At 42.7% G+C, this 15,752-nt stretch overlaps 1 pseudogene across 1 annotated transcript in view; it reads right to left on the reverse strand.

The window, feature by feature from the left end:
- Nucleotides 1–15,752, reverse strand: part of LOC110496641 (syndetin-like) — a 91,113-nt pseudogene that overhangs the window by 22,289 nt on the left and 53,072 nt on the right. Inside the window, exons 5-8 of the transcript XR_016488602.1 lie at nucleotides 3,386–3,468; nucleotides 3,133–3,227; nucleotides 2,143–2,235; nucleotides 131–221 (exon numbers count right to left, since the gene is read on the reverse strand). The product of XR_016488602.1 is annotated as a syndetin-like (transcript). The remainder of the gene's footprint in view (nucleotides 1–130; nucleotides 222–2,142; nucleotides 2,236–3,132; nucleotides 3,228–3,385; nucleotides 3,469–15,752) is intronic.

The raw sequence follows: 15,752 nt of genomic DNA on the forward strand, positions 1-15,752 counted from the left end.
TTTCATATTCATACACATATGTAAATGCCATGCCTACGATGAGTGACAGATGACACATGATGACTAAATGTCACATCACTTCTCTGAATCCTTCTCCCTGGCTCTGGGGGGTCTTAACTGTCTTACTCACGTGGAGCTGAGTGATGTTGAAGTCAGAGTTGACAGGACACCAATCCCACGTCTCGTTCTCCAGAATCATCCGCAACTCCTCCAGGTGTGTCCTGGGCGGGTAGAGAGAAAGAGAGGGATGAAGAGAAAACAAAGAACAAAAGAAAGAAAGATGAAAAACAAAGAAAAGAAAGAGAAAGAGACAAGAAGAAGAGAGAAGTAGTCAGCGTTTGCCGATTAACGACCCGTTGCCATTTACTTTCTAGCACAAGGGCTCCTGTTTTAGATGAAATGCATGGACTCAAACAGAGCGGGGAAATGCCACAGTGGGCACGGAGGGCAGTTTGTAGAGGGAGAAAGGGCAGTCAATACTCTGCTGTGATCATCGAGGCACCAGACATCCCCCCCCCAACCTCCCCCTGCTTGTGAGACCCCCCACCTGACGCCTCTCTCTTGGGGGTCAATACCAATTCATCCAAACGAAATGTCAGTGTAAACATCAAACATGACAGAGTCCTGGTCCCACAGCTTACAGGTGTTTGAATACATGGAACAACATAAGTAACAACAGCGACCAGTTACAGGGATTATTACGAGGTGTTATGTTAGAAAAACAGTGTGCCAGATAAGTCAGTCATGTAACACCTTTTGTATTCAGAGACTTGGTATTCAAGCACACACAGTGGACGGGGAGTGCCGTCAGTGCACAAGACATACCCGATATCTAGAAGCATCTCTTGAATCATTCTAAGTTATTAGGGGACAGAAAAAGTAGCTACAATGTCATATCCTCCGCTAAGCCCGGGGGGGGGGGGGGGGGCAATATACAATACCAGTCAAAAGTTTGGACACAACTACTCATTCATAGGTTTTTATTTATTTTAACTATTTTATACATTGTAGAATAATAGTGAAGACATCAAAACTAAGAAATAACACATATGGAATCATGTAGTAACCAAAAAACACTAATGTACTTGTAATGTCCTCTTGCTCAGTTGCACACCGGGGCCTCCCACTCCTCTTTCTTATCTGGTTAGAGACAGTTTGCTGTGTTATGTTCTGTGAGTGAGTAGTACACAGCCTTGTACGAGATCTTCAGTTTCTTGGCAATTTCTCACATGGAATAGCCTTCATTTCACAGAACAAGAATAGACTGGCGAGTTTCAGAAGAAAGGTCTTTGTTTCTGGCCATTGTGAGCCTGCAATCGAACCCACAAATGCTGATGCTCCAGATACTCAACAGTCTAAAGAAAGCCAGTTTATTGCTTCCTTAATCAGACAACAGTTTTCAGCTGTGCTAACAGAATTGCAAAAGGGTTTTCTAATGATTAATTAGCCTTTTAAAATGATAGACTTGGATTAGCTAACACAACGTACCATTGGAACACAGGAGTGATGGTTGCTGATAATGGGCCTCTGTACGCCTATGTAGATATTCCATTAAAAATCAGCCGGTTCAAGCTACAATAGTCATTTACAACATTAACAATGTCTAGACTGTATTTCTGATCAATTTGATGTTATTTTAATGGACAAAAAAATAGCTTTTCTTTAAAAAATAAGGACATTTCTAAGTGACCCCAAACACACACATATATATATATATATAGGAATGGGCCAAAATACCAGCAACAGTGTGTGAAAACCTTATGAAGACTTACAGAAAACGTTTGACCTCTGTCATTGCCAACAAAGGGTATATAACAAAGTATTGAGATAAACTTTTGTTATTGACCAAATACTTATTTTCCACCATAATTTGCTAATAAATTCATAAAAAATCCTACAATGTGATTTTCTGGATTTTTTTCCTCATTTTTTTCTGTCATGGTTGAAGTGTACCTATGATGAAAATTACAGGCCTCTCTCATCTTTTTAAGTGGGAGAACTTGCACAATTGGTGGCTGACTAAATACTTTTTTCCCCCACTGTTGGGGAGAAAAATAATTATGTAATCAGACCTGTGTTCAAACAGGGAAACATTCATATAACTTTGTCAAACATTCGCTAGCTAGGGGCGAGGTGCCTCACCTGTGATAGTTCTTGAAGTAGTTGACACTTTGACGTTTAATGGACTCCTGTAGCAACTTACTGCCACATAACTCTTCCCCCACTTGCATCAGCCTGAGAGGGGAGGGGGAGGGAAAGAAAAAGAGAGGGTAGAGAGAAAGAGAGAGGGGGGGTAGAGAGAAAGAGAGAGGGGGGGTAGAGAGGGAGAGAAAGAGATAGGGGGGAAAAGAGGGATGGTAGAGAGAGAGAGGGAGAGAAAGAGTTAGAGGGGGTAGAGAGGGATGGTAGAGAGGGAGAGAAATAATTAGAGGGGGAAGAGAGGGAGAGAAAGAGAGAGGGGGGAAGAGAGGGATGGTAGAGAGGGAGAGAAAGAGTTAGAGGGGGAAGAGAGGGATGGTAGAGAGGGAGAGAAAGAGTTAGAGGGGGAAGAGAGGGAGAGAAAGAGAGAGGGGGAAGAGAGGGAGAAAATAGGTAGAGGGGGAAAGAGATAAAAATGAGAAGCAATACAAAATTAGATGGAAAGAACACAAAAGCGAGGAGGGGAAAGGAAAAGCATATGTCAGCAGCTTCTGAATAGTTCAATGAACCCCATAGAGTTACTTCACAGCCATGTGGCCCAGAGACGGATCCCAGAGGAACTCCTATTCTCTCTCCCCACTGGCCCGTAAGGACACAGCCGACCCAGAAACCCGATTCCTTAATTGACAAGCTTGTAAAGAGCCAAACTACAACTTTGTTCTGTTGGCGGAACAAGCAGATTAATTTATGCCCACGTAACTCCCTCTCCGCTCTGGTTGTGGTTCTTTTAAAACAAGGGGTTTCGCATGGACTAGGGGGCAAGGCGGAGGGTTTAGGCTTTCGGTCCACCTCGTTCAAACCAATCACTGCTAATGAGGATGTGGTCCTAGAAATAGAATTACTAGAACGGGGATCCCCATTCAAGTCAATGTTCCATGATGGGTGGGCCGGCATTCATATTGAGTGTACCCAATTCTATTTCATTCTATATACCTGCTGATAACATCCAGGACCACAATGAAGTCCTCGTATTTGAAGTTGGACATGTCTGTCCCAAGCAGATAAGCTTTCACTTTCAGCTGGACTTCCTGAAGGGACAAGGGGAGCAGAATACTTGTTAGAGAGAGATATGGGAAGAGGGAGAAAGAGATGAGAGATGAATGGAAAAGAGCGAGAGAGATGAGAGATGAATGGAAAAGAGAGAGAATGAGAGAGGGTAGAAATGAAAGAAAGCTTGTGTTCAGACCTGCCAGATTCGAGTGAGGCCATGTTCCAGCTTCTTCTTCACATAACTGTGGTCCACAACCGCGTCTGTGGCACCTGTCTCATCTGGGGACACAAATCACACACGGATTCATAAATACATCACACTTTAGTACCAGGCCTTATTCTCTCATCTGTTGTTGTGTTATTAATAGTGACTCATGATGTCAGTTGATCGTTCAGATGTTGCTGGAACTGACACTGGAACAGATTGGATTGGATTCGCAGATGGCAAATTAAAATGTAATTGATATACAAAAATAGGGGCAAATGAAAATATGGTGTCCTTACAAAAGGAGAGTTGAAAATAGAAAAGGCATGAAACGAGAAACGAGTGTTTCAACCTCCATCTTAATAGTACCAGTGATACCTCTGCTTCACAACCTCCATCTTAATAGTACCAGTGATACCTCTGCTTCACAACCTCCATCTTAATAGTACCAGTGATACCTCTGCTTCACAACCTCCATCTTAATAACAGAAACATATTCCACCTCCATCCTCGTAGCAGTAACAGTGTCATTCTTAATAACAGAAACATATTCCACCCCCATCCTCGTAGCGGTAACAGTGTCATTCTTAATAACAGAAACATATTCCACCCCCATCCTCGTAGCAGTAACAGTGTCATTCTTAATAACAGAAACATATTCCACCCCCATCCTCGTAGCGGTAACAGTGTCATTCTTAATAACAGAAACATATTCCACCTCCATCCTCGTAGCGGTAACAGTGTCATTCTTAATAACAGAAACATATTCCACCCCCATCCTCGTAGCGGTAACAGTGTCATTCTTAATAACAGAAACATATTCCACCCCCATCCTCGTAGCGGTAACAGTGTCATTCTTAATAACAGAAACATATTCCACCCCCATCCTCGTAGCGGTAACAGTGTCATTCTTAATAACAGAAACATATTCCACCCCCATCCTCGTAGCGGTAACAGTGTCATTCTTAATAACAGAAACATATTCCACCTCCATCCTCGTAGCAGTAACAGTGTCATTCTTAATAACAGAAACATATTCCACCCCCATCCTCGTAGCGGTAACAGTGTCATTCTTAATAACAGAAACATATTCCACCTCCATCCTCGTAGCGGTAACAGTGTCATTCTTAATAACAGAAACATATTCCACCTCCATCCTCGTAGCGGTAACAGTGTCATTCTTAATAACAGAAACATATTCCACCCCCATCCTCGTAGCGGTAACAGTGTCATTCTTAATAACAGAAACATATTCCACCCCCATCCTCGTAGCGGTAACAGTGTCATTCTTAATAACAGAAACATATTCCACCTCCATCCTCGTAGCGGTAACAGTGTCATTCTTAATAACAGAAACATATTCCACCCCCATCCTCGTAGCGGTAACAGTGTCATTCTTAATAACAGAAACATATTCCACCTCCATCCTCGTAGCGGTAACAGTGTCATTCTTAATAACAGAAACATATTCCACCCCCATCCTCGTAGCGGTAACAGTGTCATTCTTAATAACAGAAACATATTCCACCCCCATCCTCGTAGCGGTAACAGTGTCATTCTTAATAACAGAAACATATTCCACCCCCATCCTCGTAGCGGTAACAGTGTCATTCTTAATAACAGAAACATATTCCACCTCCATCCTCGTAGCGGTAACAGTGTCATTCTTAATAACAGAAACATATTCCACCCCCATCCTCGTAGCGGTAACAGTGTCATTCTTAATAACAGAAACATATTCCACCCCCATCCTCGTAGCGGTAACAGTGTCATTCTTAATAACAGAAACATATTCCACCTCCATCCTCGTAGCGGTAACAGTGTCATTCTTAATAACAGAAACATATTCCACCCCCATCCTCGTAGCGGTAACAGTGTCATTCTTAATAACAGAAACATATTCCACCCCCATCCTCGTAGCGGTAACAGTGTCATTCTTAATAACAGAAACATATTCCACCCCCATCCTCGTAGCGGTAACAGTGTCATTCTTAATAACAGAAACATATTCCACCTCCATCCTCGTAGCGGTAACAGTGTCATTCTTAATAACAGAAACATATTCCACCCCCATCCTCGTAGCGGTAACAGTGTCATTCTTAATAACAGAAACATATTCCACCTCCATCCTCGTAGCGGTAACAGTGTCATTCTTAATAACAGAAACATATTCCACCCCCATCCTAGTAGCGGTAACAGTGTCATTCTTAATAACAGAAACATATTCCACCCCCATCCTCGTAGCGGTAACAGTGTCATTCTTAATAACAGAAACATATTCCACCCCCATCCTCGTAGCGGTAACAGTGTCATTCTTAATAACAGAAACATATTCCACCCCCATCCTCGTAGCGGTAACAGTGTCATTCTTAATAACAGAAACATATTCCACCCCCATCCTCGTAGCGGTAACAGTGTCATTCTTAATAACAGAAACATAGTCCACCCCCATCCTAGTAGCAGTAACAGTGTCATTCTTAATAACAGAAACATATTCCACCTCCATCCTCGTAGCGGTAACAGTGTCATTCTTAATAACAGAAACATATTCCACCTCCATCCTCGTAGCGGTAACAGTGTCATTCTTAATAACAGAAACATATTCCACCCCCATCCTCGTAGCGGTAACAGTGTCATTCTTAATAACAGAAACATATTCCACCTCCATCCTCGTAGCGGTAACAGTGTCATTCTTAATAACAGAAACATATTCCACCTCCATCCTCGTAGCGGTAACAGTGTCATTCTTAATAACAGAAACATATTCCACCCCCATCCTCGTAGCAGTAACAGTGTCATTCTTAATAACAGAAACATATTCCACCCCCATCCTCGTAGCGGTAACAGTGTCATTCTTAATAACAGAAACATATTCCACCTCCATCCTCGTAGCGGTAACAGTGTCATTCTTAATAACAGAAACATATTCCACCCCCATCCTCGTAGCGGTAACAGTGTCATTCTTAATAACAGAAACATATTCCACCCCCATCCTCGTAGCGGTAACAGTGTCATTCTTAATAACAGAAACATATTCCACCCCCATCCTCGTAGCAGTAACAGTGTCATTCTTAATAACAGAAACATATTCCACCCCCATCCTCGTAGCGGTAACAGTGTCATTCTTAATAACAGAAACATATTCCACCCCCATCCTCGTAGCGGTAACAGTGTCATTCTTAATAACAGAAACATATTCCACCCCCATCCTCGTAGCGGTAACAGTGTCATTCTTAATAACAGAAACATATTCCACCCCCATCCTCGTAGCGGTAACAGTGTCATTCTTAATAACAGAAACATATTCCACCCCCATCCTCGTAGCGGTAACAGTGTCATTCTTAATAACAGAAACATATTCCACCCCCATCCTCGTAGCGGTAACAGTGTCATTCTTAATAACAGAAACATATTCCACCTCCATCCTCGTAGCGGTAACAGTGTCATTCTTAATAACAGAAACATATTCCACCCCCATCCTCGTAGCGGTAACAGTGTCATTCTTAATAACAGAAACATATTCCACCCCCATCCTCGTAGCGGTAACAGTGTCATTCTTAATAACAGAAACATATTCCACCCCCATCCTCGTAGCGGTAACAGTGTCATTCTTAATAACAGAAACATATTCCACCCCCATCCTCGTAGCGGTAACAGTGTCATTCTTAATAACAGAAACATATTCCACCCCCATCCTCGTAGCAGTAACAGTGTCATTCTTAATAACAGAAACATATTCCACCCCCATCCTCGTAGCGGTAACAGTGTCATTCTTAATAACAGAAACATATTCCACCCCCATCCTCGTAGCGGTAACAGTGTCATTCTTAATAACAGAAACATATTCCACCCCCATCCTCGTAGCGGTAACAGTGTCATTCTTAATAACAGAAACATATTCCACCCCCATCCTCGTAGCGGTAACAGTGTCATTCTTAATAACAGAAACATATTCCACCTCCATCCTCGTAGCGGTAACAGTGTCATTCTTAATAACAGAAACATATTCCACCCCCATCCTCGTAGCGGTAACAGTGTCATTCTTAATAACAGAAACATATTCCACCTCCATCCTCGTAGCGGTAACAGTGTCATTCTTAATAACAGAAACATATTCCACCCCCATCCTCGTAGCGGTAACAGTGTCATTCTTAATAACAGAAACATATTCCACCCCCATCCTCGTAGCGGTAACAGTGTCATTCTTAATAACAGAAACATATTCCACCTCCATCCTCGTAGCGGTAACAGTGTCATTCTTAATAACAGAAACATATTCCACCTCCATCCTCGTAGCGGTAACAGTGTCATTCTTAATAACAGAAACATATTCCACCCCCATCCTAGTAGCAGTAACAGTGTCATTCTTAATAACAGAAACATATTCCACCCCCATCCTCGTAGCGGTAACAGTGTCATTCTTAATAACAGAAACATATTCCACCCCCATCCTCGTAGCGGTAACAGTGTCATTCTTAATAACAGAAACATATTCCACCCCCATCCTCGTAGCGGTAACAGTGTCATTCTTAATAACAGAAACATATTCCACCTCCATCCTCGTAGCGGTAACAGTGTCATTCTTAATAACAGAAACATATTCCACCCCCATCCTCGTAGCGGTAACAGTGTCATTCTTAATAACAGAAACATATTCCACCCCCATCCTCGTAGCGGTAACAGTGTCATTCTTAATAACAGAAACATATTCCACCCCCATCCTCGTAGCAGTAACAGTGTCATTCTTAATAACAGAAACATATTCCACCTCCATCCTTGTAGCGGTAACAGTGTCATTCTTAATAACAGAAACATATTCCACCCCCATCCTCGTAGCGGTAACAGTGTCATTCTTAATAACAGAAACATATTCCACCTCCATCCTCGTAGCGGTAACAGTGTCATTCTTAATAACAGAAACATATTCCACCCCCATCCTCGTAGCGGTAACAGTGTCATTCTTAATAACAGAAACATATTCCACCCCCATCCTCATAGCGGTAACAGTGTCATTCTTAATAACAGAAACATATTCCACCCCCATCCTCGTAGCAGTAACAGTGTCATTCTTAATAACAGAAACATATTCCACCCCCATCCTCGTAGCGGTAACAGTGTCATTCTTAATAACAGAAACATATTCCACCCCCATCCTCGTAGCGGTAACAGTGTCATTCTTAATAACAGAAACATATTCCACCTCCATCCTCGTAGCGGTAACAGTGTCATTCTTAATAACAGAAACATATTCCACCCCCATCCTCGTAGCGGTAACAGTGTCATTCTTAATAACAGAAACATATTCCACCTCCATCCTCGTAGCGGTAACAGTGTCATTCTTAATAACAGAAACATATTCCACCCCCATCCTCGTAGCGGTAACAGTGTCATTCTTAATAACAGAAACATATTCCACCCCCATCCTCGTAGCGGTAACAGTGTCATTCTTAATAACAGAAACATATTCCACCTCCATCCTCGTAGCGGTAACAGTGTCATTCTTAATAACAGAAACATATTCCACCCCCATCCTCGTAGCGGTAACAGTGTCATTCTTAATAACAGAAACATATTCCACCCCCATCCTCGTAGCGGTAACAGTGTCATTCTTAATAACAGAAACATATTCCACCCCCATCCTCGTAGCGGTAACAGTGTCATTCTTAATAACAGAAACATATTCCACCCCCATCCTCGTAGCGGTAACAGTGTCATTCTTAATAACAGAAACATATTCCACCCCCATCCTCGTAGCGGTAACAGTGTCATTCTTAATAACAGAAACATATTCCACCCCCATCCTCGTAGCGGTAACAGTGTCATTCTTAATAACAGAAACATATTCCACCCCCATCCTCGTAGCGGTAACAGTGTCATTCTTAATAACAGAAACATATTCCACCCCCATCCTCGTAGCGGTAACAGTGTCATTCTTAATAACAGAAACATATTCCACCCCCATCCTCATAGCGGTAACAGTGTCATTCTTAATAACAGAAACATATTCCACCCCCATCCTCGTAGCGGTAACAGTGTCATTCTTAATAACAGAAACATATTCCACCCCCATCCTCGTAGCGGTAACAGTGTCATTCTTAATAACAGAAACATATTCCACCCCCATCCTCGTAGCGGTAACAGTGTCATTCTTAATAACAGAAACATATTCCACCCCCATCCTCGTAGCGGTAACAGTGTCATTCTTAATAACAGAAACATATTCCACCCCCATCCTCGTAGCGGTAACAGTGTCATTCTTAATAACAGAAACATATTCCACCCCCATCCTCGTAGCGGTAACAGTGTCATTCTTAATAACAGAAACATATTCCACCTCCATCCTCGTAGCGGTAACAGTGTCATTCTTAATAACAGAAACATATTCCACCCCCATCCTAGTAGCAGTAACAGTGTCATTCTTAATAACAGAAACATATTCCACCCCCATCCTCGTAGCGGTAACAGTGTCATTCTTAATAACAGAAACATATTCCACCTCCATCCTCGTAGCGGTAACAGTGTCATTCTTAATAACAGAAACATATTCCACCCCCATCCTCATAGCGGTAACAGTGTCATTCTTAATAACAGAAACATATTCCACCCCCATCCTCGTAGCGGTAACAGTGTCATTCTTAATAACAGAAACATATTCCACCCCCATCCTCGTAGCGGTAACAGTGTCATTCTTAATAACAGAAACATATTCCACCCCCATCCTCGTAGCGGTAACAGTGTCATTCTTAATAACAGAAACATATTCCACCCCCATCCTCGTAGCGGTAACAGTGTCATTCTTAATAACAGAAACATATTCCACCTCCATCCTCGTAGCGGTAACAGTGTCATTCTTAATAACAGAAACATATTCCACCCCCATCCTCGTAGCGGTAACAGTGTCATTCTTAATAACAGAAACATATTCCACCCCCATCCTCGTAGCGGTAACAGTGTCATTCTTAATAACAGAAACATATTCCACCTCCATCCTCGTAGCGGTAACAGTGTCATTCTTAATAACAGAAACATATTCCACCCCCATCCTCGTAGCGGTAACAGTGTCATTCTTAATAACAGAAACATATTCCACCTCCATCCTCGTAGCGGTAACAGTGTCATTCTTAATAACAGAAACATATTCCACCCCCATCCTCGTAGCGGTAACAGTGTCATTCTTAATAACAGAAACATATTCCACCCCCATCCTCGTAGCAGTAACAGTGTCATTCTTAATAACAGAAACATATTCCACCCCCATCCTCGTAGCGGTAACAGTGTCATTCTTAATAACAGAAACATATTCCACCCCCATCCTAGTAGCAGTAACAGTGTCATTCTTAATAACAGAAACATATTCCACCCCCATCCTCGTAGCGGTAACAGTGTCATTCTTAATAACAGAAACATATTCCACCCCCATCCTCGTAGCGGTAACAGTGTCATCTTTGCTTTCCCACGCCGTCATACTAACAGGAATTTTCCAACCCCATGCAAACAGTAAAGTTGGCATTCAACCACATTAGCCATCATGTTACTGATGAGCCCCACGGCCATACCCTCCTCATTAGCCTCAGTGTTTCCTCTGTAGGTGATGTGATGACAGGAACAGAACAGCGGAGAAAGACAGACGTTACAGCCATTGTCATGTTGTCATTCAGACTTTGACACTAAAGAGGTCACAATGCCTTTCTCTGCCAGCCAGGCAGCCTATCCCCAGGCATCACAACAGAGAGAGAAGAAGGGAAGGACAGAGGAGGGGGGAAACAGACTTAGATCTGAAGACTTGTTGTATATGAGGGAATGTTGCCTGTCCTCTGCAGTCAAGGCTGTGAGTCAGTGGCCGACTGCGTGTAGTAGGTGGCCGACTGCGTGTAGTAGGTGGCCGACTGCGTGTAGTAGGTGGCCGACTGCGTGTAGTAGGTGGCCGACTGCGTGTAGTAGGTGGCCGACTGCGTGTAGTAGGTGGCTGACTGTGTTTTGTCTCTCTGCATAGACCCCAATATGCGAGAAAAACAAATTGTTGCAATGCATTTGACAAGACTCCATTGACGTAACACCCTCCATATGAAATGACATACAGTAGACTACAACACATCAACTGTTCTGAGGCACCACAAGAAGCCACACAGTGAGGAAACTCTGGAGGATTCAACTGTTGAGACACCACACAGTGAGGAAACTAGATTAATCAACTGTTCTGAGACACCACAAGAAGCCACACAGTGAGGAAACTAGATGAATTAACTGTTCTGAGACACCACAAGAAGCCACACAGTGAGGAAACTAGATGAATTAACTGTTCTGAGACACCACAAGAAGCCACACAGTGAGGAAACTAGATGAATTAACTGTTCTGAGACACCACAAGAAGCCACACAGTGAGGAAACTAGATGAATCAACTGTTCTGAGACACCACAAGAAGCCACACAGTGAGGAAACTAGATGAATTAACTGTTCTGAGACACCACAAGAAGCCACACAGTGAGGAAACTAGATGAATTAACTGTTCTGAGACACCACAAGAAGCCACACAGTGAGGAAACTAGATGAATCAACTGTTCTGAGACACCACAAGAAGCCACACAGTGAGGAAACTAGATGAATTAACTGTTCTGACACACCACAAGAAGCCACACAGTGAGGAAACTAGATTAATCAACTGTTCTGAGACACCACAAGAAGCCACACAGTGAGGAAACTCTAGATTAATTAACTGTTCTGAGACACCACAAGAAGCCACACAGTGAGGAAACTCTAGATTAATTAACTGTTCTGAGACACCACAAGAAGCCACACAGTGAGGAAACTGGATGACAGCGGAGCTGAGATTCACAATGTGTTTGTGACGGAGAGGAGATCAGGCTCAGGACTGTCGCTCTGCATCTCCTAACTATCCCTCACACAGACGGAGCATGGAACATGTTTTGATTATTTTACATAACGCGTTGAGGGTAGGCCTCCCGTTTACATCCAAACAGTCCCTGTCATTAGTCAACCCTGTGTCTGCTAAGGAAAGTGATTTCATCTAAGCTTTGTCTCAAATGGCACCCGTGTGTGTGTGTCTGATATGGTGTGTATTGATGTGTGTGTGTCTGATATGTTGTGTATTGATGTGTGTGTGTCTGATATGGTGTGTATTGATGCGTGTGTATGTGTGTGTCTGATATGTTGTGTATTGATGTGTGTGTGTCTGACATGATGTGTATTGATATGTGTGTGTATTGATGTGTGTGTGTCTGATATGGTGTGTATTGATGTGTGTGTGTGATATGGTGTGTATTATTGGGAAAGGGATATACCTAGTCAGTTGTACAACTGAATGTATTCAACTGAAATGTGTATTCCGCATTTAACCCAACCACTCTGAATCAGAGAGGTGCGGGAGGCTGCCTTAATCGACATCCACGTCATCGGCGCCCGGGGAACAGTGGGTTAACTGCCTTGCTCATGGACAGATTTTTACCTTGTCAGCTTGGGAATTCGATCCAGGAACCTTTCGGTTACTGGTCTAATGCTCCTACCCGCCGGGCTCCCTGCCGCATCGGTGTGCGTGTTTGATATGGTATTGATGAGTGTGTACATTAAGCAGTGAAGGACGAAGGTGGTCTGTGCCTGATTGGCTACAGTACATGCATCTCAAGAGGAAGTATAAAACATGGAGTATTTGGAGGATCAACATTGAATTCCACTGACAGAAAGTGGTTGAGCTTGAGATGACCTTGAACTTTGTGGGAGGTGTCTGAGTGAGGTCACTTCCAACCCCTGCAGTTCTAAAGGGCAATTTCATCACAGAACCGCAGCAGTGGGAAAATGCACCCAAACACAGCAAGCAATGATAAATGGAGAAGAAAAATACCTTGCTGGCAAGAAGTTAACTTCAGCCTGAGACAAGGTACCTCAAAAGGCTAAACTACGTATTTTGTACCAGCAGCATAAGGTTTGAACACTCCACCACTACCCTCATTTGAGACCACTGACATGGATCAAAAAGAGAATAAAAACTAAAGGGTAATCTAGATGAAGACATAGGTTGGACAGGCTTCGTCTTTTGGAGTGACATCCCTACTTATTGAAATCCCTAGCTATAGAAAGTGGGAAATATTCAGGTATGTGATACGTATGCAATATAATCCAGGGATTAAGAAACAGGGCATAAGAGGGCTTCATTCCTACAGAAAAGGTGATACGTGCCAGTCGGTAAAGACATCTCTCAGGCCATCCCAGAATAGAACATCTGAGCTGTGCTAATTATGCTTCGAACAGAGGAAAACGGACTGAACGCCCCGAAAAATTGCAAAAGACTCCAGCCACCCGAGACATGGACTGTTCTCCATGCTCCCGTACGGCAGGTGGAACCGGCGCATCAAGGCTCAGAACAACAGACTTCTAAACGGCTTCTATACACTGGCCATAAGACTGTTAAATGCCGAACAACTACTGCTCCCCCCCCACACACTTGCTAAAATGATTATTGATTAAATGTATTATTACCATTACGCTGCTGTTCATTGATTATTGATTGCAATTACCATTAGTATCTATCTATTCTCTCCTGGTACTGGCCACTATTACTCCTGTTCACATGTAAAGTATACACTGAGTATACAAAACATTAGGAAGATCTGCTCTTTCCATGATATAGACCAGCCAGGTGAATCCAGATGAAAGCCATGATCCCTTATGATGTCTTAAATCCACTTCAATCAGTGTAGATGAAGGGGAGACAGGTTAAAATTCTTAAAGAGTCTATTGACGCACCTGTGCCACAGGACTCCTCTGAATGTAACCCATACAAATAAATAAAGTATGGAGGTAGTTCTGCGCCAACAAAAAAATAAGGGGTTAAATGTGTTCTAAAAAAAACAAGAATATTTCCTGAAATTTATTTTATCTCCTAGATATAGGACAGACACTTCAACACTTTATTCCTTATGAGTGACACAGCGGTCTAAGGCACTGCATCTAAGTGCAAGAGGCGTCATTACAGTCCCTGGTTCGAATACAGGCTGTATCACATCCGGCCGTGATTGTGAGTCCCATAGGGCAGCGCACAATTGGCCCCGCGCCGTCCGGGTCTGGCCGGTGTAGGCCGTCATTGTAAATAAGAATTTGTTCTTAACCGACTTGCGGAGTTAAACGTAAAAAATATCAAATAAATGAATGTGTTATTCAATGCGTTTCTATGGGCTATAGTAGTTGGCCAAATTCAATATTTCCCCCAAAAATGTTTTATCCCTCCATATGTTAGCTTAGTAGTACACCCCTGTTCTGAGAGCAAAAGGGGTCCCCAATGTTTAGTACACTGTGTATATTACCACAAGTATATAACCATCAGTATTTATATACTCGTGCTACCAGTCACTTTCCAGCCCTGTTTACATGTATATCCACCTATCACACACACTCCACCATGCACCCACCCGTCACTGTTAATTATTATTATTTATCCTGCTACCAGTCAATTTCTCCTAATCCCCCTCCTACATTTCCATATCTACCTCAAACTACTCCAGTATCCCTGCACATTGTAAATGTGGTATTAGCACGGACCCTGTATATAGCTTCCTCTTTTATTTATTGTATCTTCTTTATTATATATAATTTACTATGAGTTCTTATTTAGATATTGATTTATGCACTGTTGGGGTTAGAGCTTGCAAGTTAAGCATTTTACTGTACTTGTGTCACGTCCTGACCTTAGTTCCTTTTTTATGTCTCTATTTGGTTTGGTCAGGATGTGAGTTGGGTGGGCATTCTATGTTCTTTATTTCTATGTTTTGTGTTTCTATGTGTTGGCTGGGTATGGTTCTCAATCAGGGACAGCTGTCTATCGTTGTCTCTGATAAGGAATCATACTTAGGCAGCCTGTTTTGCCACCTTAGGTTGTGGGATGTTGTTTTTTGTTAGCTCTGTGTAGCCTTCAGAATGTGACGGTTGTTTTTCTTGGTGTTTGGATTAAATAAAGAATCATGAACACGTACCATGCTGCACCTTGGTCCACTTCTGCCGACGAGCGTGACACTCCTGCCCTTCTTCTGCCCAGAGAGATATTTGTTCCTGTCTGCGAGATGAACTGAGGACCCATCTGGCTGTACAGACTCAGACAGTATATCCCTAGAGAGCCATGTTTCCGTGAAATAGACTGTTACAATCCCTAATGTCTCCTTGGAAGGAAATACTCCCTCTGAGCTCATCAACTTTATTATTCAGTAACTGAACATTAGCGAGTAATATACTCGGAAGCGGTGGGTGGTGTGCGCACCTCCTGAGTCGGACTAGAAGTCCACTCAGAGTACCTTTTTTCCACAATCAGTGTTTAGGATCAGCCTCTGGAATCAGTTCAATTGCCCTGGGGGG

This window comes from Oncorhynchus mykiss, chromosome 18 (genome assembly GCF_057628025.1).
Source record: "Oncorhynchus mykiss isolate SJ-2025 chromosome 18, ASM5762802v1, whole genome shotgun sequence".
Classification (NCBI taxonomy): Eukaryota; Metazoa; Chordata; class Actinopteri; order Salmoniformes; family Salmonidae; genus Oncorhynchus; species Oncorhynchus mykiss.